The sequence below is a fragment of the Lactuca sativa genome, chromosome 3, assembly GCF_002870075.4.
Source record: "Lactuca sativa cultivar Salinas chromosome 3, Lsat_Salinas_v11, whole genome shotgun sequence".
Taxonomy (NCBI): domain Eukaryota; kingdom Viridiplantae; phylum Streptophyta; class Magnoliopsida; order Asterales; family Asteraceae; genus Lactuca; species Lactuca sativa.
Window position 1 is genome coordinate 80,428,441 of NC_056625.2, and position 23,748 is coordinate 80,452,188.

Sequence of the window (23,748 nt, forward strand, 5' to 3'; positions counted from 1 at the left end):
GTCATGTAACTCTACCGTTGCATTTGCAAGTAGAAAAAATGTATTAGCTTGTTGGCTTAGAGATTGATAATTTTTTTTTATGTACATCTTTAACAACTCAACAAATGATGGATAGTTGTGGATCACTGCTGATAAATTTTGCTCTTGGTAAGCATACCTCTAGAGGACAAAAAATTGACTAGCGAGTAAATATTATACCTTTATAATATTATTGAATTACTAATTTATAATTTTTTGGAACCGACGAGAATTAAATAAAAACTTGAAATCACAACCTAGCAAGACGTTCAGAAATGGGAGAACAAGGTCTAACTACAAAGTTATAGACATGAAAAAGGATTACAAACCCAATTCACTGAATGATAAACACTTTTATTGGGTAACAAGAAGAATTCCATAAACCAATAGCAACCAAAAGTATGCTAGTTGAAAACAAGATTACAAACGATTTTTTAGATCTATGTAAGCACCAAAGAGCCCAAGGAATATTCCTACCAAAGCAATTATATTATAGACCGTTTTTGTTGGAGGGGTTGCGACCTTACTAAAAATCAAATTGTTTCTTATCTTCCAAATGAGCCAAATGGATCCATAAATAATTATAAACAGTAATTTTTTTTTTTATTTTCTTACAATAAAACATCTTTTCTGTTTTTCAAGATTATAAAGGGAAGGGAATTGGGTTTCAAATGTTTTTCAAGATTTTTGGTTTCTGTAGAATATCTGTCAGACGATCTTTTGCATAATGGTTTGCATTACCACACTTATGACACACAATTTTTGGTTTGTCAGATTTTGGAGCCGGTTGAGATTCCAGGGTGGAATTGGATTTGGTGATGTTTGGTTTGTAGGCTGGTGGGTTTTCCGGAATGGATTGATGTTTCGGAGCAGAGTATGGTTAGGGATTGTTTTGATGAGGAGCATGAAAACGATTGTGATATGGTTTGTAAGAAAGGTTAAAAGGACGTTTGTATTTCATGGAGAGCAGTGTGAACTCCTGTTAGAAATGGAGTTCAAAGTCTATTGCTTCGGAATCAAGATTACCACCAATGGGATAGTTCTAAGTGGATAGGATAGGTAAGGAGGGTTGAACAGGTGGAAAAACGGATTTGAGAGGGTCCGAGATGGGTGTGTTTGGAATAGATGGTTCAAAGGAACTTACTAGAGCAAGAGGACCTCCAGAGAGTTCTCTTAAGGTCTGAGCAACGTTTGATTCATGACCTTGAAGTTCGTCAAATAGTTGGTAAAGCTTTAGCTTCTTTAGAGATCCATTGCTTTGAAGACAAGATTTCACGTTTCCCCGTCCTTTACCAAGGCTATTTATGAACTTAAGATTGTACTCCAAGGGAGTTCGGACAATCCCATGAGCAGTCATGTTGTTGATTACAATTCGGTATCGGTTGGAGGCTGAGGAAACTGATTCACCAGGAGTTGTTGTAAAGGTATCAAACTCATTTACAACAGATGTTAGACGCTTATCTTTCATATTTTCTGAACCTTCGATCAAATCTTGAAGAGTGTCCCAAATCTCTTTAGCAGATTTACACAGCTTAATGTGTTCAAAGAGAGATGGTGGAACGCCAAACACCATTTCGGAAAATGCCAATTGATCAACATGTAGCTTCTCAATATCGTCAGCAGTGAGAGGAGTGGTCGTTGTTCATCTTGACCCATGAGTTGAGCAGCAATATCTGTAACTTTTGTTCTAACTGGAACATGAGGGCCTTCTTTGATGGATCTCTAGATAGTTTCACCTTTCTATTTAGCCAATAAAAACCTTTTTATTCTGACTTTCCAATGATCATATTCTTCAACAACTAGCAGTGGGGCATGTGTAGGGCAACCCACGCTATTTTCTATTTGCATTGAATACATTTGTTGAGGATTAGAAGCAACCATTGAAGTTAAGATATCTTCAAGCAAAAGTGGTATATAAAATAACTTTTATCCTAAACACAGAAATGGTTGAAATACCATGGTAATTTCAAACCAACTATAATCTGATCTTATGGATTCAAAGGACAACCACTCAAACTCTGATACCAATTGAGAGTACAAAAGATTTGATGCTTAGGGACAAGGTTTGAAAACTCAAACCTTGAGTTAATGCTTAAGATCAATGTCTGCTTACTAAGGAATGTTTCAGTCAAGTCTGGAAAGACCAGTCAAGTCTGAGTTAATGCATTCAACAAAGTGTTAAGATATTAATGAAGAGTAAAGATAATGATCAAGGTAAAGACAATAAATGAAGAACAAGAAGAATGATTGAGAGAATGACTTGAAAGAGAATGGAAGGTGAAGTAAACTGGAATATTGCTATTTTTGTTTGAACAATCTGTCACTTGATTTCAGATAGAAAGTTACTTTAAATAGGAGAACAAATTACATCGTACTAACCAAAAACAAACATAGGACCGGATAATAGAGTTATTTCTGACACTCTAATTATCTAGGTTTTACAAAAAAGACTAAGTCCTATGACCTGTTAAATCAAGCTAAATGACAAATACAATTAATTCAGACAGACAAAAGACCGATTCTACACATGATCATTCCGGACACTACTTCCATTCCAGAATGCCTTCACAACGTTTAAAATGTCTTCTACTCCAGACGTAATCTTCTTGTTCAAACTACGTACTGACTCCGCACCAACTTCTATTTTGGAACTGAGGCTGACTTCGGAACTGTTAAAAGGTTTGAGATTGCTAGAGGTTCACTTTCAGGTTCCAACAGAGCCTAGTACATTGGGCGTACAGGTTGTTGTACGTTGGGCGTACTAGGCAAGAGATGATCTCGGAGTTGCACCTAGTACGTTGACCGTACAAAGAGTACACGTCGACTATGTAGGTTGATGCCAAACCCAAATTTTTAGGGTATTACCCCTGTTTAAAGGCATTAACTCACCCTTGGGCCTCCCATAATCAGCCTCCAATCCTTCCAAACCCTAATATCGAGTGTATCCTTTGTGGGTGAAGATATGGAAGCTTTGTGGTGATTTTGGTGGCCTTTTGTTGAAGAAGAAGACTATTGAAGAAGGATCGGTTGCTTGTAAGCTTTTGGATCTAGAAACTACTCCATTTGGCACAACTTCTAAAGGTATAAAGTTCATACCATTATGAGTTTCCTTCTAGATCTCCATAGATGGGTTGTTCACGAACTTTTGTCCCAAATCATGGACCTTTGTGAGTATGGAGTACTCTAGAGCTTATTAGTTGTCCTTTCAAGAATTTTAGGTCTTGTGGATTCAAAAAAATGGTTAATTGATGGTCCCTTTCTAACCATGCAAGATCTTTGTAGTGTTGAGTGTGGAGTAAGTTAGAGTTTCAAGGTTTAAACTCTTTCCATCCATATAAAGGCTTAAGTCTTTGACTTTATGGGTTAAGACGTTATTTGGGATCGGATCTGAGAAGTGGGCTTAGTGGCTTAACAATTTAAGTCCTTAATGATTAGTTGGGCTACTGTGGAGTATGTTGGGCGTACCTAGCTCGTACACAGCGCGTACTGCCCAAAGGTGGTTTCGTTGGCGAGTCTAGAATAGAAAATCATGTGGTTCACTGATATGTTTAGCTTAAAAAGAATTTGGGCTCAACTAGAAAATAACCGATTCAACATATATAAAAACTGGTGTTGAGATGACTGAGCCCAAACCGATCATTCCTTAATTGTTTTTTTTTTTTTTTTTTGTTTTTTTTTTACTAAAATTACCTTTAATTTTTTTTAACTAAAATCAACTTCAAATTAGAATAAAACCGATTTGTTAAATTAGTCATACTTTACATATATTTTTTTTTTAAATGTAGATAATTACCTATACATATTTAAAAAATAAACATAGTATACATATAACTTGTCATGTTTTACAAATACATAATATTTATTTATAAATACCTACTTCAATATATGTACAAGTTTCTTTTATTGGTAAATGACATTGTAAGTGAACCACCTAGGTATATATAAAAACATATATATGTGCAGCTAATTATTACTCACATGTAATAGTCGTTAATTAAATGTGTGAGTAAAGCATTATATTTTTTTAAAGAAAAAATGAGATGGAAATATGTTTAAAAGTAAAACAAAAATAAAAAGAAATTAACAAAATGGATACAGAATTACGATATAGAAATTGTGGATGATATATCCCATAAACAAAATGGACTAGGGAACTAAAGTGGCAAAAGCCCATTATCCCCAAATAAATTGAATCGAACGTAACTGTGCCTCTTTCTTAATCTAACCTAACCATGTCTATTTCTTAACTCGCCTCTCGCCGTTTCAATGCTTCACAATCTAATCTACCTTTTAATAATTGCCTTCTTTCTTTCTTTTCCCGACCTAAAATCTCATCTACTCTTTTCTTTTTCTAAGGTAGGTACTTTAAAAGTTTAAAGGTAGTTCCTAAATATTTTGATATATAATTTATAATATTGTTTATAAAATTAGGTGGTTCATGTGACCCACCTTGGGTATACGTAAACTCGCCCCTAGATTTTGGGCATAGATCGAGTACCCAAGGCGTATTCAAATTGTTGATCGCCATTAACTTTTGTTAGCTTTTGGGTTTTGGGTCATGTTTGGACTACTAAGGTTTTTGTTTTATTAGGTCACTAGTCCTTTTTGATTTTGGGTCATTGTTACGCTTTGAGCTTCTTGGATTTGGGCTTATAGTGGGCTATGGGCACCATTTAGGATTTCGGGCCAATATAGGCTTCTGGGTGTCTTTGGGCAGGGCTCGGTTGTGGTTTATGACATGATTATTAATTAGGTTATTGTCTGATGATATTTAGTGTGAAGGTTTCCCGAATCAGCAGTTCGAGCATTTATTTGGTTGTTTCATCAATTTGAGGTGAGTCTTCTCCCGGTACTAATGAGTCGAAGTCACCAATGTCGGCTCATTAAAATTATGTATGTAGGTTGCTAGCTGTCTTTGTGACTCTTGCATGTTTGTATGAGCCTGTGTGGTAGGATAGATGTATATATGATGACCAGCTGGGTCTAGCTGTTATTATTGTGGTATGTTGTTTATATGTGTCTGATATTGCTGATAACCTCTAGGGTTGCTAATAACCCACCGGGCGTGTGTAACGTCCCAAAAATACAGGCCAAAAATTTCATTTTAAATTAAGTGGTTAACAAAACTTTAGTAGTAAAACATCATCCGAACATATCAATTCATAAAACATATCTCGTGTCTGAAAACCAAAGCATGAAAATAATCATAATGTCAGAGTACAATCCCAAAACATCTCATAATGCGGAAGAACCAATGTGTGTGTATGATGTGCCGCTACCGCGCCAGCTCTTTCCCCTTCGCTGAAGAGGTACCTGAAAACAAAACTATAAACTGTAAGCACAAAGCTTAGTGAGTTCCCCCATCGTACCACATACCATACAATCATATCACATACATACTGCCAGGCGTTTATGGGGTGCCCGACCTACCCGGTACAGCCATTCTGGGGTGCCGACCTACCCGTACGGCCATTCTGGGGTGCCAACCTACCCGTGTCAAGCCATTCTTGGGCGCTGACCTACCCATGTCGAGCTGTTCTGGGGTGCTGACTACCCTTCGGTCCTAACAACCGAACCTCGGGGACTATTTCACCCCTACTACTACTATCACACATATCATAGCATAATCTATCGTCAGACATATCTGGGGTGTCCGACCTACCCTTCGTTCCTAACGACCGAATCTCGTGGACCTTTCCCCCTTCTACTACCTCTATCTCATATAACATATCATGCTAGCATCTAAACATATCATAACATATTGTTAGGCATATCTAGGGTGCCTAACCTACCCTTTCAGTCCTAACAACCAAACTCTATCACTATCACATATCCTATCACGCTCGCATATAACATATCAGGTAGTAGCAACACAGATGAATATCACAAAGACAAACATCCAACATACGATCCCTACTGGTGGGCCGGCATTGTGGCCGTAGACCCACCGCTACTGGAAGGTAACTCACCTCGAAAAGTAGCTGTTGAAGTCTGCTTGCTAGACGTCTGACTGCTGCACCGGTAATCCTCCGGTTATAAATCCATAAACATAGATTAGTCACTCATAAATACCCTTAGGTCAAATAACTGACCTATTCCTGGTCCAAGGTTAACTCCTTGGTCAAAGTCAACTTCCAGTTGATTGGACTCGCCGAGTCATGGCACAGACTCGCCGAGTCCCTCTCCTAATATCCCAGCACTAACTCATCAAGTCCCGCTTCCCACTCACTGAGTCACCCTTAACTCACTACTTGGGACGATTAGACCGACTCGCTGAGTCCGAGAACAACTCGCCGAGTCCCACGAGCAGATCTACTACTCGCTTCCACATCCTCACCAGAGCATCCATTTTGAGGATTTAGGTTTCTGGGACTATTGCTACACGTTAAATTGCTAATTCCGCGTGCAGCTACGAAGGGTTGGACCTTCTACACTTAAACCCCTCCTAACTCAGTAACAGTTCATATGACTCGCCGAGTTTGAAGAACAACTCGTCGAGTTCCAGGCAATCTTCATAGCACTCGCCGATTTTTTCATCCAGCTCGTCGAGTCTAATACCATCTTCATAGAACTCGTCGAGTCCGCTTTGGGACTCGCCGAGTCCCTTCAACCCTCCTCCCATACAGACCAAATGTAACACCCAAAGTCGGGAAGGCCAAGAAAGGAAAGGAAACCCTAAGTTTAAGGGACGTCTCGGCGAGTCCGAGCGGGATCCGGGTCGAGGAGTAAGTGACCGACTCAGCGAGTCGGCCAAGGAGACTCGGCGAGTCTGGTCTATACGAGGAAAACCCTAAATCCGGGACTTAGAGCCTATTTAAGCTTCTCATTCTCTTCCCTAGGGTTCCTTTACTGCCTCTCTCACCCAGAACACCGAACCCTAAGCCCCATTGTTGCTCATTCAAGCTTCCAAGCCATTTTTGGGTGATTTGAAGGAAGAAGAAAGAGGGGAATCATTGAAGCTTCAAGGATTGGCCTTAGATCTGAAGTTTGGGGGAACTTTCTGAGTTATTGAAGGTATTAAGTCGTTTCCCTCCTTTAGATCTATTATAGTTGTGAGTTTTGGGGCTTTTTAGCCATGATTAGTTGTCCATTTGGGTTCGAAGCCAGATCTGAAGTTGCTACTTCGGATCTAAGCATATTTTGGACTTGTGAAGCATAAAGTATCTGCCCTTGAGTTGATTATGGAGCCTCTTTGCCTTAAACCCTAGTTCATGGTGTATTTAGCCTAGATCTCCTTCTCTACACGTAAAGTTTGCAACTTTACGTGAGGAATAGGCTTGGGAAGGGTAGATCTACAGTTTGGAGTCCATGCATGACTCAAAAGCCCTCTGCATGTATGAAGATCTAAATGGACTCGGCGAGTCCTTTGGGTGGACTCGGCGAGTAGCATGAAGATTAGGAGGAACTCGACGAGTGAGATGAACAGCTCGTCGAGTCGGATGAAGTTGGGTAGGAACTCGACGAGTTGGAAGAACAACTCGGCGAGTCTGTTGAAGGTTATCTTGGACTCGGCGAGTCAGGTCGCGAAACCCCAAACCCTTCAAGTTGAGACTCGAATCAATGAGTCGAGTGGAGAGTCGGTGAGTCGGACAGGACAGGACTCGGCGAGTCATGGACTGACTCGGCGAGTCGAGTCGAGAATGGAAGGACTCTGAACATATGAACTCGACGAGTCAGTAGGTACACTCGGCGAGTAGGGTGGACCTGGAAGGTTGACCTTGACCAGGACTTTGACGTTGACCAGAGTTGACTTAGTTGACTTTTGGGGGTCAGTTAGTCTAAGCATTTCATTGGTATTGGTAGCTCGGGGAGCTAGTGGAGCAGGAGTTCAGAAAGTTGTCGGGCAATAGCTAGTGGGATCATCAGCAAGTTCAGCCAGTGCAAGTGAGTTTCCCTTTGTGTGAATGGGTATACGGCCACAATGCCGGCCCATGTAGTTATGAGTAGAAGACTCGGGAGGTTAGCCCTAGGCACAGTATGCTAGTATGATATTCAGGACGAGGCCCAATGATAGCGGGCGGGTGCCCAAGGAATGGTTTATGTGATTGTTTATATTTGTTGTATGTGTGATACTTGTATGTGCCTGGTAGGGAGGTGAGTGTGGGCGAGGTCCCGTATCTCACTATTAGCAGAGAGTGGATGGTGTTCCACATCTCATTAGCAACAGATCAGGGGCGAGGCCCAAGTTAGGGAAGGAGTGAGTATGGGCTGGGCCCGTATCTTACTATCAGTAGGAGCATGGGCAGAGTTCTATGACTCATCAGTAGCAGGACAAGGGCGAGGCCCAGGATAGGCGAGGCCTTAGGACAAGATCCGTTAGTATGTGTTTAGCTTATGTGTTGTGATATGTTTGTGTGCGATTATATGTTAGCGGGAGGGCCCCTGTGACAGGCGAGGCCTAAGTGAAACAAATCTATATCCGAGCGAGGCTCGAAGCCAGGCGAGGCCTGGAGCGGCGGGGCCCTTACCTCCAGGATATAGTTGGGTGAGACCTGTGGGCGAGGCCCGTATGAGATTAGCAGTGTAGGTGAGACCTAAGAGCAGGGTTGCTCAGTAGTATGGTTGGGTGAGACCCGTGGGCGAGGCCCGTGAGTTTTAGCAGCACAGGTGGGACCTGGTAGGGACCTTAGTGTAAAGATAGGGGATTGGGGATCCCAGGATTGTAGTGCCTGAATGGCAGAATAGATTGAGCAGTTATAGGTGGTCGGAGTTTCTTCGAAAGTCGCTGGGAGCGACTAGTAGTGGTGTTGGGACTAGCTATCGGTGGGAGCCGGTAATCTAGATATTGATAGATTGGTAAGGACCAGGGTGGTCTCAGTTCATCCGGAAGACAAATGAGGAATAGCAGAAGTTTCAGTCAGTAGCAGTGCGAGTATGCAGTGTATGGTGGAATTCAGTTAGTTGATCATGGGGTGCTCGACACCAAATTATAGTAGAAAGAATTGCCCAGTGGATACTGGCGATAATGACCCGTACGGGAGGTAGCGGGAGTAATGGATTGGGTGAAGATAGGATCTTCAAAGTGACAGAGGAAATAGTTGGTTATGGAGCATCGCCTTGGGAAGGCAAGGAAATCGCGCAAGGAAGGAAGGGGTGAACCCCTGTGGGTTCAGTGCAGTACCCGGAAAATACCAGAAGGATTGTCTGTTGAGTGAGCTGTGTTTCCAGAATGTTCAGGGTTAGGGTTGACCCGAGATTATTATTCCGCAAGGATTAAGGTTAGTCAGAATGACCGGGAAAAAGACCAGTGAAGGTAGGCAGCTGGTGTTGGATCAATTAGTAGAGTATTGGAAGTAGATCGCAGGCGGTTGGCTATAGCAAACTTCGAGGACGAAGTTTAGTTTAAGTGGGGGAGAGTTGTAACACCCAAAGTCGGGAAGGCCAAGAAAGGAAAGGAAACCCTAAGTTTAAGGGACGACTCGTTGAGCCCAAGGAGGAACTCGGCAAGTCCGAGCGGGATCCGGGTCGAGGAGTAAGTGACCGACTCGGCGAGTCGGCCAAGGAGAGTCGGCGAGTCTGGTCTGTACGAGGAAAACCCTAAATCCGGGACTTAGAGCCTATTTAAGCTTCTCATTCTCTTCCCTAGGGTTCCTTTACTGCCTCTCTCACCCAGAACACCGAACCCTAAGCCCCATTGTTGCTCATTCAAGCTTCCAAGCCATTTTTGGGTGATTTGAAGGAAGAAGAAAGAGGGGAATCATTGAAGCTTCAAGGATTGGCCTTAGATCTGAAGTTTGGGGAAACTTTCTGAGTTATTGAAGGTATTAAGTCGTTTCCCTCCTTTAGATCTATTATAGTTGTGAGTTTTGGGGCTTTTTAGCCATGATTAGTTGTCCATTTGGGTTAGAAGCCAGATCTGAAGTTGCTACTTCAGATCTAAGCATATTTTGGACTTGTGAAGCATAAAGTATCTGCCCTTGAGTTGATTATGGAGCCTCTTTGCCTTAAACCCTAGTTCATGGTGTATTTAGCCTAGATCTCCTTCTCTACACATAAAGTTTGCAACTTTACGTGAGGAATAGGCTTGGGAAGGGTAGATCTACAGTTTGGAGTCCATGCATGACTCAAAAGCCCTCTGCATGTATGAAGATCTAAATGGACTCGGCGAGTCCTTTGGGTGGACTCGGCGAGTAGCATGAAGATTAGGAGGAACTCGACGAGTGAGATGAATAGCTCGTCGAGTCAGATGAAGTTGGGTAGGAACTGGCGAGTTGGAAGAACAACTCGGCGAGTCTGTTGAAGGTTGTCTTGGACTCGGCAAGTCTGTTCTTGGACTCGGCGAGTCAGGTCGCGAAACCCCAAACCCTTCAAGTTGAGACTCGAATCAGTGAGTCGAGTGGAGACTCGGTGAGTCGGACAGAACAGGACTCGGCGAGTCATGGACTGACTTGGCGAGTCATGGACTGACTCGGCGAGTCGAGTCGAGAATGGAAGGACTCTGAACATATGAACTCGACGAGTCAGTAGGTACACTCGGCGAGTAGGGTGGACCTGGAAGGTTGACCTTGACCAGGACTTTGACGTTGACCATAGTTGACTTAGTTGACTTTTGGGGGTCAGTTAGTCTAAGCATTTCATTGGTATTGGTAGCTCGGGGAGCTAGTGGAGCAGGAGTTCAGAAAGTTGTCGGGCAATAGCTAGTGGGATCATCAGCAAGTTCAGCCAGTGCAAGTGAGTTTCCCTTTGTGTGAATGGGTATACGGCCACAATGCCGGCCCATGTAGTTATGAGTAGAAGACTCGGGGGGTTAGCCCTAGGCACAGTATGCTAGTATGATATTCAGGACGAGGCCCAATGATAGCGGGCGGGTGCCCAAGGAATGGTTTATGTGATTGTTTATATTTGTTGTATGTGTGATACTTGTATGTGCCTGGTAGGGAGGTGAGTGTGGGCGAGGTCCCGTATCTCACTATTAGCAGAGAGTGGATGGTGTTCCACATCTCATTAGCAACAGATCAGGGGCGAGGCCCAAGTTAGGGAAGGAGTGAGTATGGGCTGGGCCCGTATCTTACTATCAGTAGGAGCATGGGCGGAGTTCTATGACTCATCAGTAGCAGGACAAGGGCGAGGCCCAGGATAGGCGAGGCCTTAGGACAAGATCCGTTAGTATGTGTTTAGCTTATGTGTTGTGATATGTTTGTGTGCGATTATATGTTAGCGGGAGGGGCCCTGTGACAGGCGAGGCCTAAGTGAAACAGATCTGTATCCGAGCGAGGCTCGAAGCCAGGCGAGGCCTGGAGCGGCGGGGCCGTTGTAGCGGGTGAGGCCCAGAATGGCGAGCATGGCCCAGTATATGCAGTATGTGGTTATGTATGGTATGTGGTAGGGTGGGGAACTCACTAAGCTTCATGCTTACGGTTTTTGATTTTGGTTTCAGGTACTTCCGGTAGCAGAAGGAAGAGCTCGGGGTGATCACATGGCACACACCATAGATTAGACAGCCTGGGAATGTTTTACTCCGATAATGAACATGTTTTTTGGAAATTAATACTCTGATTATGTTTTGGATTGATGATTTTGCTTTAAGTAATGTTTTATTAAAAGAAATTTTTAGTCTTGAATTTTGGGACGTTACAAGTTTGTATCAGAGCCTTGGTTTGAGGGATTCGGACATGCTCTCAGGTGTGTCTGAACTCAAACTGAGGAATTGGTATAGAAGTTTTCAAAATGAAAAGACAGTTTTGTAAAAAGAGAGTTTTGAGAAAGAAAACGGTTTTAGAAAAGCAAAAAGAATTCAGAAAGAAAAGAACTTTGAAAAGAGAAAAAGGGTGTGGTGCATGCAATCAGTCGAGCTCAAGTAAGTACCCCAAATTACCCATACAAGTTATGATTTGATTATCAGTTAGTAGAACAGCATGCTAGATTAGGACTAAGGATCTAGGGAGGATGCCTTATGTGCCTGTTATATGTGCTTTGAGCTACATGATAGTGCTGATTAGACTGTAGTAGGATAGCCTGTTTAGGTTATGCCTGAGTTATGAGTTTGTGTTGCATGCTAGTTCAGATTTTTGCTAGGTGGATATGATTGCTTGAGTATGTTGTGGTTAGATTTCCCCTTGTCTGAATGCTTCTTGCTTTGTGCATTGTGGGATTCTGAGTGATGGGAGTTAGCCATTAAGTGAATACGTCACGTCACATGTGATTAGGTTTGAATAATCTCAGAGTGCTGGATTTGGCCCTATTGCGCAGCTCTCATTTGAGTCCAACCGTTGTAGGGACGAGTCTTTTACTCGAAGGATTATCTGAGCCTCGTCACATGTGATGGTATCCAGGTAATGGCTAATTGGCATCACAAGGAGGCCTTCAGCAGCTGAGGACTGGTTTGAGCTGAGTCAGAGGTTTCCCTAGGGTAAGCCTAGGATGAGATAGTGCTGGGAGCAATTGTAGTGGATAAGGGACCTGGTGGAGTCGAAGAAATTCCTGAGGAAAGTACGGATAGATGTGGAAGGTAGTATGGGACTGTACTACTGAAAGAAGAGGATCCGTACTCGATTCGGGAAAGGCTGAGACAAGACCGGGAACCTGATTGGGTGAGTGTGTGTTTGGTCTCGCAGCAGTAATAAGTATTCTGATAGAGGATGTATTATATTTTCAGCATGGTGACATTGCGAGAGAGACCAGTGGGTGGACCAGGTGCCAGAGAGGGATCATGCTCGGGTTTAGGAGCCGAGCAGCTCGAGGAGCGGACGAGGGAGTTGATATCAACTGAGGTTACGCACAGTATTTTGGATCAGACTCCTGTGATCTTTGGCACGGTTAAGGAGGGTATACTGGAGATCTTGGATGAGAGGATGGGAGCCTTCCATACCGAGATGATGGCATTGATGGGAGCGCGTACCTTGACATTTCAAGAGGTCATGGCTTGCGGGGCACCAGATTATCATGGGGCTAGGGACCCCATCGCTAGCAGCAAATGGTTGGCTGATGTTTCCAACGCATTCCGTACGAGCCGGTGTCCTGAGGGGGACAAGGTCAGAATCGCTTCCTGTCTTCTGAAGGACAGAGTGAGGGATTGGTGGGAGGAGATTGGTCATGCTTTGGGGGAGGATGCCGCGTTAGACGCGATGACATGGAGCGATTTCTCGGCCAGGTTCAGGGTCGAGTTTTCGCCGATTATTAAGGTGCAGCAGTTGGCACGGGAGTTTCAGGATTTGACGCAGACCACTGACACTGTGGCGGAGATCACCGCCAAGTTCAGGAAGAGGGCTCTTCTTGTACCGAAGTATGTCGCAGATGAGGAGATGAAGAAGGCCCGATACCATGAGATGTTGACGGCTGACATCTGGGAGTTCGTGAGCAGGTCCAGCTGTAAGATGCTGGAAGATATGATTTCTCGGGCCAGAGAGAGGGAAATTGATTTGGAGCAGATCCGGAAAAGGAAGCCGGATAGGTTCAGGTAGCCGCGGGTTCGGGAAAAAGGCCTAAGGGATCGGATTCGAGATCGAGGGATTATCAGGACCGCAGCCGGTGCGGGAAGTGTGGTAGGGCGCACGAGGGCGCGTGTAGGAGTGGTAGCGGTGGTGAGTTTGGTTGCTTCAAGTGCGGTCGGACTGGTCATTTTAGCAGGGATTGTACTGTTACCACCACTCAGGGGTCCGACTTGATATGTTTTCACTGCAATCAGCGGGGCCACAAGAAGGCCCAGTGCCCCAGTTTGTCTTCCGCAGGACGGGTGATGGCTCCTACCCCTACAACCTTGAGGATCACAGCCGGCCGTCAGGGCCATGCAGAGGAGCCTGCGGTAGGAGGTAGGGCTTTTCAGATGACTACCTTAGAGGCGCGAGCAGCATCGGACGTTGCAGGTATGCGATTTTCGTTTTCAGTTCTTTTATTTGTGCATGATTATATTGTTATGGTTCTGCATCGATTTTGGTATGGGTATTGTATTATTGTTGTGGCTTGCTTGTGATTATGTATATGCCATCTGCATACCATGGATATTTGAATGGTAGTTAGGGGATGTGCCATACTGGAGAAGGTTACATAGGATGCAGTAACTGTAGCATGATTGGGAGGGACTTGGTACGTCTTGCTAGTTCAGAGTTGTATAGTTTTAGAGATGGGTTGGTTAGATTCCTAGCAATGGTAAGCTTGGGTTCCTCAGCAGATTGATTATGGGATGGTAGAAAGGATTTGGATTTTCTTCTCGAGCATTGAGCAGCAAGAGATTAAGCAGGATCGAAGTGGGGGAGAATCCTCCGAGCGTGCAAAGGTAAGAGCACGCAGATCTAGGATGAGTGCACGACCTCTGAGAAGGAGCAGAAGTACCACAGCGTTTGATGGATTGAGGAGTTCAGGGTTGGGAGTTTGAGAAACTCCCCATCAGCTAGTGCGTGTGATGGTGATGGTTAGTACGTGGTTGGGAATTCAGGTTGGTGGATTTCCGATAGGACTCGAGAGAGTCGGAATAAGGATCATGAGAACTGATAGCACAGGGTGCTTCCGTACTAGCGGTCAGTGGTAGAAAGTGTTGTAAGACTACAGGGCGGTTGTAGCATTCACTAGCAGTCAGCGATGGATGGTGATGTAAGACTACGGGTAAGCCGTAGCATTCCTTAGTAGCTTCGTTAGCGGAGTTGGGGCGAGGCCCTTACCTCCTAGTGATCAGATAGAGATCAAGAATGGGTAGTGGTTGAGAATGGTAGGGAGTTTGCTTGTATAGCCCTAGAGAGGTGAGACCTTGGGAGAGGCCGCTCCAGGATATAGTTGGGTGAGACCTGTGGGCGAGGCTCGTATGAGATTAGCAGTGTAGGTGAGACCTAAGAGCAGGGTTGCTCAGTAGTATGGTTGGGTGAGACCCGTGGGCGAGGCCCGTGAGTTTTAGCAGCACAGGTGGGACCTGGTAGGGACCTTAGTGTAAAGATAGGGGATTGGGGATCCCAGGATTGTAGTGCCTGAATGGCAGAATAGATTGAGCAGTTATAGGTGGTCGGAGTTTCTTCGAAAGTCGCTGGGAGCGACTAGTAGTGGTGTTGGGACTAGCTATCGGTGGGAGCCGGTAATCTAGATATTGATAGATTGGTAAGGACCAGGGTGGTCTCAGTTCATCCGGAAGACAAATGAGGAATAGCAGAAGTTTCAGTCAGTAGCAGTGCGAGTATGCAGTGTATGGTGGAATTCAGTTAGTTGATCATGGGGTGCTCGACACCAAATTATAGTAGAAAGAATTGCCCAGTGGATACTGGCGATAATGACCCGTACGGGAGGTAGCGGGAGTAATGGATTGGGTGAAGATAGGATCTTCAAAGTGACAGAGGAAATAGTTGGTTATGGAGCATCGCCTTGGGAAGGCAAGGAAATCGCGCAAGGAAGGAAGGGGTGAACCCCTGTGGGTTCAGTGCAGTACCCGGAAAATACCAGAAGGATTGTCTGTTGAGTGAGCTGTGTTTCCAGAATGTTCAGGGTTAGGGTTGACCCGAGATTATTATTCCGCAAGGATTAATGTTAGTCAGAATGACCGGGAAAAAGACCAGTGAAGGTAGGCAGCTGGTGTTGGATCAATTAGTAGAGTATTGGAAGTAGATCGCAGGCGGTTGGCTATAGCAAACTTCGAGGACGAAGTTTAGTTTAAGTGGGGGAGAGTTGTAACACCCAAAGTCGGGAAGGCCAAGAAAGGAAAGGAAACCCTAAGTTTAAGGGACGACTCGTTGAGCCCAAGGAGGAACTCGGCAAGTCCGAGCGGGATCCGGGTCGAGGAGTAAGTGACCGACTCGGCGAGTCGGCCAAGGAGAGTCGGCGAGTCTGGTCTGTACGAGGAAAACCCTAAATCCGGGACTTAGAGCCTATTTAAGCTTCTCATTCTCTTCCCTAGGGTTCCTTTACTGCCTCTCTCACCCAGAACACCGAACCCTAAGCCCCATTGTTGCTCATTCAAGCTTCCAAGCCATTTTTGGGTGATTTGAAGGAAGAAGAAAGAGGGGAATCATTGAAGCTTCAAGGATTGGCCTTAGATCTGAAGTTTGGGGAAACTTTCTGAGTTATTGAAGGTATTAAGTCGTTTCCCTCCTTTAGATCTATTATAGTTGTGAGTTTTGGGGCTTTTTAGCCATGATTAGTTGTCCATTTGGGTTAGAAGCCAGATCTGAAGTTGCTACTTCAGATCTAAGCATATTTTGGACTTGTGAAGCATAAAGTATCTGCCCTTGAGTTGATTATGGAGCCTCTTTGCCTTAAACCCTAGTTCATGGTGTATTTAGCCTAGATCTCCTTCTCTACACATAAAGTTTGCAACTTTACGTGAGGAATAGGCTTGGGAAGGGTAGATCTACAGTTTGGAGTCCATGCATGACTCAAAAGCCCTCTGCATGTATGAAGATCTAAATGGACTCGGCGAGTCCTTTGGGTGGACTCGGCGAGTAGCATGAAGATTAGGAGGAACTCGACGAGTGAGATGAATAGCTCGTCGAGTCAGATGAAGTTGGGTAGGAACTGGCGAGTTGGAAGAACAACTCGGCGAGTCTGTTGAAGGTTGTCTTGGACTCGGCAAGTCTGTTCTTGGACTCGGCGAGTCAGGTCGCGAAACCCCAAACCCTTCAAGTTGCGACTCGAATCAGTGAGTCGAGTGGAGACTCGGTGAGTCGGACAGAACAGGACTCGGCGAGTCATGGACTGACTTGGCGAGTCATGGACTGACTCGGCGAGTCGAGTCGAGAATGGAAGGACTCTGAACATATGAACTCGACGAGTCAGTAGGTACACTCGGCGAGTAGGGTGGACCTGGAAGGTTGACCTTGACCAGGACTTTGACGTTGACCATAGTTGACTTAGTTGACTTTTGGGGGTCAGTTAGTCTAAGCATTTCATTGGTATTGGTAGCTCGGGGAGCTAGTGGAGCAGGAGTTCAGAAAGTTGTCGGGCAATAGCTAGTGGGATCATCAGCAAGTTCAGCCAGTGCAGGTGAGTTTCCCTTTGTGTGAATGGGTCTACGGCCACAATGCCGGCCCATGTAGTTATGAGTAGAAGACTCGGGGGGTTAGCCCTAGGCACAGTATGCTAGTATGATATTCAGGACGAGGCCCAATGATAGCGGGCGGGTGCCCAAGGAATGGTTTATGTGATTGTTTATATTTGTTGTATGTGTGATACTTGTATGTGCCTGGTAGGGAGGTGAGTGTGGGCGAGGTCCCGTATCTCACTATTAGCAGAGAGTGGATGGTGTTCCACATCTCATTAGCAACAGATCAGGGGCGAGGCCCAAGTTAGGGAAGGAGTGAGTATGGGCTGGGCCCGTATCTTACTATCAGTAGGAGCATGGGCGGAGTTCTATGACTCATCAGTAGCAGGACAAGGGCGAGGCCCAGGATAGGCGAGGCCTTAGGACAAGATCCGTTAGTATGTGTTTAGCTTATGTGTTGTGATATGTTTGTGTGCGATTATATGTTAGCGGGAGGGGCCCTGTGACAGGCGAGGCCTAAGTGAAACAGATCTGTATCCGAGCGAGGCTCGAAGCCAGGCGAGGCCTGGAGCGGCGGGGCCGTTGTAACGGGTGAGGCCCAGAATGGCGAGCATGGCCCAGTATATGCAGTATGTGGTTATGTATGGTATGTGGTAGGGTGGGGAACTCACTAAGCTTCATGCTTACGGTTTTCGATTTTGGTTTCAGGTACTTCCGGTAGCAGAAGGAAGAGCTCGGGGTGATCACATGGCACACACCATAGATTAGACAGCCTAGGAATGTTTTACTCCGATAATGAACATGTTTTTTGGAAATTAATACTCTGATTATGTTTTGGATTGATGATTTTGCTTTAAGTAATGTTTTATTAAAAGAAATTTTTAGTCTTGAATTTTGGGACGTTATAAGTTTGTATCAGAGCCTTGGTTTGAGGGATTCGGACATGCTCTCAGGTGTGTCTGAACTCAAACTGAGGAATTGGTATAGAAGTTTTCAAAATGAAAAGACAGTTTTGTAAAAAGAGAGTTTTGAGAAAGAAAACGGTTTTAGAAAAGCAAAAAGAATTCAGAAAGAAAAGAACTTTGAAAAGAGAAAAAGGGTGTGGTGCATGCAATCAGTCGAGCTCAAGTAAGTACCCCAAATTACCCATACAAGTTATGATTTGATTATCAGTTAGTAGAACAGCATGCTAGATTAGGACTAAGGATCTAGGGAGGATGCCTTATGTGCCTGTTATATGTGCTTTGAGCTACATGATAGTGCTGATTAGACTGTAGTAGGATAGCCTGTTTAGGTTATGCCTGAGTTATGAGTTTGTGTTGCATGCTAGTTCAGATTTTTGCTAGGTGGATATGATTGCTTGAGTATGTTGTGGTTAGATTTCCCCTTGTCTGAATGCTTCTTGCTTTGTGCATTGTGGGATTCTGAGTGATGGGAGTTAGCCATTAAGTGAATACGTCACGTCACATGTGATTAGGTTTGAATAATCTCAGAGTGCTGGATTTGGCCCTATTGCGCAGCTCTCATTTGAGTCCAACCGTTGTAGGGACGAGTCTTTTACTCGAAGGATTATCTGAGCCTCGTCACATGTGATGGTATCCAGGTAATGGCTAATTGGCATCACAAGGAGGCCTTCAGCAGCTGAGGACTGGTTTGAGCTGAGTCAGAGGTTTCCCTAGGGTAAGCCTAGGATGAGATAGTGCTGGGAGCAATTGTAGTGGATAAGGGACCTGGTGGAGTCGAAGAAATTCCTGAGGAAAGTACGGATAGATGTGGAAGGTAGTATGGGACTGTACTACTGAAAGAAGAGGATCCGTACTCGATTCGGGAAAGGCTGAGACAAGACCGGGAACCTGATTGGGTGAGTGTGTGTTTGGTCTCGCAGCAGTAATAAGTATTCTGATAGAGGATGTATTATATTTTCAGCATGGTGACATTGCGAGAGAGACCAGTGGGTGGACCAGGTGCCAGAGAGGGATCATGCTCGGGTTTAGGAGCCGAGCAGCTCGAGGAGCGGACGAGGGAGTTGATATCAACTGAGGTTACGCACAGTATTTTGGATCAGACTCCTGTGATCTTTGGCACGGTTAAGGAGGGTATACTGGAGATCTTGGATGAGAGGATGGGAGCCTTCCATACCGAGATGATGGCATTGATGGGAGCGCGTACCTTGACATTTCAAGAGGTCATGGCTTGCGGGGCACCAGATTATCATGGGGCTAGGGACCCCATCGCTAGCAGCAAATGGTTGGCTGATGTTTCCAACGCATTCCGTACGAGCCGGTGTCCTGAGGGGGACAAGGTCAGAATCGCTTCCTGTCTTCTGAAGGACAGAGTGAGGGATTGGTGGGAGGAGATTGGTCATGCTTTGGGGGAGGATGCCGCGTTAGACGCGATGACATGGAGCGATTTCTTGGCCAGGTTCAGGGTCGAGTTTTCGCCGATTATTAAGGTGCAACAGTTGGCACGGGAGTTTCAGGATTTGACGCAGACCACTGACACTGTGGCGGAGATCACCGCCAAGTTCAGGAAGAGGGCTCTTCTTGTACCGAAGTATGTCGCGGATGAGGAGATGAAGAAGGCCCGATACCATGAGATGTTGACGGCTGACATCTGGGAGTTCGTGAGCAGGTCCGGCTGTAAGATGCTGGAAGATATGATTTCTCGGGCCAGAGAGAGGGAAATTGATTTGGAGCAGATCCGGAAAAGGAAGCCGGATAGGTTCAGGTAGCCACGGGTTCGGGAAAAAGGCCTAAGGGATCGGATTCGAGATCGAGGGATTATCAGGACCGCAGCCGGTGCGGGAAGTGTGGTAGGGCGCACGGGGGCGCGTGTAGGAGTGGTAGCGGTGGTGAGTTTGGTTGCTTCAAGTGCGGTCGGACTGGTCATTTTAGCAGGGATTGTACTGTTACCACCACTCAGGGGTCCGACTTGATATGTTTTCACTGCAATCAGCGGGGCCACAAGAAGGCCCAGTGCCCCAGTTTGTCTTCCGCAGGACGGGTGATGGCTCCTACCCCTACAACCTTGAGGATCACAGCCGGCCGTCAGGGCCATGCAGAGGAGCCTGCGGTAGGAGGTAGGGCTTTTCAGATGACTACCTTGGAGGCGCGAGCAGCATCGGACGTTGCAGGTATGCGATTTTCGTTTTCAGTTCTTTTATTTGTGCATGATTATATTGTTATGGTTCTGCATCGATTTTGGTATGGGTATTGTATTATTGTTGTGGCTTGCTTGTGATTATGTATATGCCATCTGCATACCATGGATATTTGAATGGTAGTTAGGGGATGTGCCATACTGGAGAAGGTTACATAGGATGCAGTAACTGTAGCATGATTGGGAGGGACTTGGTACGTCTTGCTAGTTCAGAGTTGTATAGTTTTAGAGATGGGTTGGTTAGATTCCTAGCAATGGTAAGCTTGGGTTCCTCAGCAGATTGATTATGGGATGGTAGAAAGGATTTGGATTTTCTTCTCGAGCATTGAGCAGCAAGAGATTAAGCAGGATCGAAGTGGGGGAGAATCCTCCGAGCGTGCAAAGGTAAGAGCACGCAGATCTAGGATGAGTGCACGACCTCTGAGAAGGAGCAGAAGTAGCACAGCGTTTGATGGATTGAGGAGTTCAGGGTTGGGAGTTTGAGAAACTCCCCATCAGCTAGTGCGTGTGATGGTGATGGTTAGTACGTGGTTGGGAATTCAGGTTGGTGGATTTCCGATAGGACTCGAGAGAGTCGGAATAAGGATCATGAGAACTGATAGCACAGGGTGCTTCCGTACTAGCGGTCAGTGGTAGAAAGTGTTGTAAGACTACAGGGCGGTTGTAGCATTCACTAGCAGTCAGCGATGGATGGTGATGTAAGACTACGGGTAAGCCGTAGCATTCCTTAGTAGCTTTGTTAGCGGAGTTGGGGCGAGGCCCTTACCTCCTAGTGATCAGATAGGGATCAGGAATGGGTAGTGGTTGAGAATGGTAGGGAGTTTGCTTGTATAGCCCTAGAGAGGTGAGACCTTGGGAGAGGCCGCTCCAGGATATAGTTGGGTGAGACCTGTGGGCGAGGCCCGTATGAGATTAGCAGTGTAGGTGAGACCTAAGAGCAGGGTTGCTCAGTAGTATGGTTGGGTGAGACCCGTGGGCGAGGCCCGTGAGTTTTAGCAGCACAGGTGGGACCTGGTAGGGACCTTAGTGTAAAGATAGGGGATTGGGGATCCCAGGATTGTAGTGCCTGAATGGCAGAATAGATTGAGCAGTTATAGGTGGTCGGAGTTTCTTCGAAAGTCGCTGGGAGCGACTAGTAGTGGTGTTGGGACTAGCTATCGGTGGGAGCCGGTAATCTAGATATTGATAGATTGGTAAGGACCAGGGTGGTCTCAGTTCATCCGGAAGACAAATGAGGAATAGCAGAAGTTTCAGTCAGTAGCAGTGCGAGTATGCAGTGTATGGTGGAATTCAGTTAGTTGATCATGGGGTGCTCGACACCAAATTATAGTAGAAAGAATTGCCCAGTGGATACTGGCGATAATGACCTGTACGGGAGGTAGCGGGAGTAATGGATTGGGTGAAGATAGGATCTTCAAAGTGACAGAGGAAATAGTTGGTTATGGAGCATCGCCTTGGGAAGGCAAGGAAATCGCGCAAGGAAGGAAGGGGTGAACCCCTGTGGGTTCAGTGCAGTACCCGGAAAATACCAGAAGGATTGTCTGTTGAGTGAGCTGTGTTTCCAGAATGTTCAGGGTTAGGGTTGACCCGAGATTATTATTCCGCAAGGATTAATGTTAGTCAGAATGACCGGGAAAAAGACCAGTGAAGGTAGGCAGCTGGTGTTGGATCAATTAGTAGAGTATTGGAAGTAGATCGCAGGCGGTTGGCTATAGCAAACTTCGAGGACGAAGTTTAGTTTAAGTGGGGGAGAGTTGTAACACCCAAAGTCGGGAAGGCCAAGAAAGGAAAGGAAACCCTAAGTTTAAGGGACGACTCGTTGAGCCCAAGGAGGAACTCGGCAAGTCCGAGCGGGATCCGGGTCGAGGAGTAAGTGACCGACTCGGCGAGTCGGCCAAGGAGAGTCGGCGAGTCTGGTCTGTACGAGGAAAACCCTAAATCCGGGACTTAGAGCCTATTTAAGCTTCTCATTCTCTTCCCTAGGGTTCCTTTACTGCCTCTCTCACCCAGAACACCGAACCCTAAGCCCCATTGTTGCTCATTCAAGCTTCCAAGCCATTTTTGGGTGATTTGAAGGAAGAAGAAAGAAGGGAATCATTGAAGCTTCAAGGATTGGCCTTAGATCTGAAGTTTGGGGAAACTTTCTGAGTTATTGAAGGTATTAAGTCGTTTCCCTCCTTTAGATCTATTATAGTTGTGAGTTTTGGGGCTTTTTAGCCATGATTAGTTGTCCATTTGGGTTAGAAGCCAGATCTGAAGTTGCTACTTCAGATCTAAGCATATTTTGGACTTGTGAAGCATAAAGTATCTGCCCTTGAGTTGATTATGGAGCCTCTTTGCCTTAAACCCTAGTTCATGGTGTATTTAGCCTAGATCTCCTTCTCTACACGTAAAGTTTGCAACTTTACGTGAGGAATAGGCTTGGGAAGGGTAGATCTACAGTTTGGAGTCCATGCATGACTCAAAAGCCCTCTGCATGTATGAAGATCTAAATGGACTCGGCGAGTCCTTTGGGTGGACTCGGCGAGTAGCATGAAGATTAGGAGGAACTCGACGAGTGAGATGAACAGCTCGTCGAGTCGGATGAAGTTGGGTAGGAACTCGACGAGTTGGAAGAACAACTCGGCGAGTCTGTTGAAGGTTATCTTGGACTCGGCGAGTCAGGTCGCGAAACCCCAAACCCTTCAAGTTGAGACTCGAATCAATGAGTCGAGTGGAGAGTCGGTGAGTCGGACAGGACAGGACTCGGCGAGTTATGGACTGACTCGGCGAGTCGAGTCGAGAATGGAAGGACTCTGAACATATGAACTCGACGAGTCAGTAGGTACACTCGGCGAGTAGGGTGGACCTGGAAGGTTGACCTTGACCAGGACTTTGACGTTGACCATAGTTGACTTAGTTGACTTTTGGGGGTCAGTTAGTCTAAGCATTTCATTGGTATTGGTAGCTCGGGGAGCTAGTGGAGCAGGAGTTCAGAAAGTTGTCGGGCAATAGCTAGTGGGATCATCAGCAAGTTCAGCCAGTGCAGGTGAGTTTCCCTTTGTGTGAATGGGTCTACGGCCACAATGCCGGCCCATGTAGTTATGAGTAGAAGACTCGGGGGGTTAGCCCTAGGCACAGTATGCTAGTATGATATTCAGGACGAGGCCCAATGATAGCGGGCGGGTGCCCAAGGAATGGTTTATGTGATTGTTTATATTTGTTGTATGTGTGATACTTGTATGTGCCTGGTAGGGAGGTGAGTGTGGGCGAGGTCCCGTATCTCACTATTAGCAGAGAGTGGATGGTGTTCCACATCTCATTAGCAACAGATCAGGGGCGAGGCCCAAGTTAGGGAAGGAGTGAGTATGGGCTGGGCCCGTATCTTACTATCAGTAGGAGCATGGGCGGAGTTCTATGACTCATCAGTAGCAGGACAAGGGCGAGGCCCATGATAGGCGAGGCCTTAGGACAAAATCTGTTAGTATGTGTTTAGCTTATGTGTTGTGATATGTTTGTGTGCGATTATATGTTAGCGGGCGAGGCCTAAGTGAAACAGATCTATATCCGAGCGGGGCTCGAAGCTAGGCGAGGCCTGGAGCGGCGGGGCCGTTATAGCGAGCGAGGCCCGAGGTAGCGGCGTGGCCCAGAATGGCGAGTGTGGCCCAGTATGTGCAGTATGTGGTTATGTATGGTAT